The sequence below is a fragment of the Etheostoma spectabile genome, chromosome 23, assembly GCF_008692095.1.
Source record: "Etheostoma spectabile isolate EspeVRDwgs_2016 chromosome 23, UIUC_Espe_1.0, whole genome shotgun sequence".
NCBI lineage: Eukaryota > Metazoa > Chordata > Actinopteri > Perciformes > Percidae > Etheostoma > Etheostoma spectabile.
The window spans coordinates 6,656,539-6,657,690 of record NC_045755.1 but is presented as its reverse complement, the minus strand read 5'-3'; the positions used below and the strand labels follow the sequence as shown (position 1 = coordinate 6,657,690).

Genomic DNA, 1,152 nt, shown 5'->3' with positions numbered 1-1,152 from the left:
CAGAACATGCAAGTTCTGCCCTGATCCTACCGCATTGGCCTAATGTAGGTGTTGATAAAAGACTTTACACCCATCATCTTTTTTTAATCCTCCCTGTCCTCCTTGGCTACAAGTAACTGCGTGGAGGAGGGGTGTGGTGCGCGATAACAGAAGGCTTGCGTAATGGGGAGCAATGACAGTGTTGTTGTCATTAATTAGAATTCCTCATGGGGGTGAAACTACGCACTATAGCTTTAATGAGGGGAAACATCAGGGAAATCAGGAAATGCTGACTCTCTTTGTCAGTCTCTCATTCAGGCTGTTTCCACCATCACATGTCTCCTCCCAATCTCCTTCATTTCCACCTTTTACCCACTGAAGCAGGTAAGCCACCACCCACCCCAGCCAGGCAGCCAATGAAAACTCACAGCTGAATTATGACGTGACAGACTGCGATGCTAAATCAGTGGAGAACTCTTTGAGAGGACAAATATGACAAGAGTCAGACAGAAGAAAGATGGTCCTACTACTCACAACATCCCCCTGATAATTCCACTTCTGTTTTATAATAAAGAAGATTCATTTGCTGCAGGAAACTTAAAACCAGCATTTAACCAATGTAGTATTTCAGTCTTGTTAGAGTTGGAGTTGCAAGGTCGTCACGTGACAACAGCAATCAGGATTTCAGTCAGTGTGTACCAGCAACTGCCATGTCCATGACACACTCATTGTGTGTTTAGTGTCAGATCAACCTGCACTATGTGTTTACTGCTAAACAGCGGAACTCTGCCTGCTTTTACCAAAACAAAATGTTTGTCTTTTTCTTGACATTTGGCTCAGTTATGTATTGGAAACAGAAATGATTCAGAAAAAAGGAAACAAATGCGTGTGTTCTTGTGTTGCTCCGCTGGCCTTGAAATGCCAATGCTATTAACAATTCCCATGGTAAACGTTATTACCCTTCAGCCACCGTTACCAAAAATGTGTGAACAGCATAATTAGGATATTATGTTAATCTAATGGAGGCTCACAAGTTGGGGAGTGACACTGAGCCTAGCCCCGCTCTTGCCTACCTGGGCTTTGGGGAAGCACCCATGCGTCCCACGAGTGAGTGATGGATGTTGATTGAAGGCCATTACTTAGCATCCGCTGAACTCCTGACCTCACACCGAG

General features: G+C 44.4%; 1 long non-coding RNA gene across 1 annotated transcript in view; it reads left to right on the top strand.

The window, feature by feature from the left end:
• The first annotated feature begins 305 nt into the window (after positions 1–305).
• Positions 306–1,152, top strand: part of LOC116673066 (uncharacterized) — a 14,997-nt gene continuing 14,150 nt past the window's right edge. The window contains exon 1 of the long non-coding RNA XR_004327733.1: positions 306–316. This is a non-coding gene — a long non-coding RNA (uncharacterized LOC116673066). The remainder of the gene's footprint in view (positions 317–1,152) is intronic.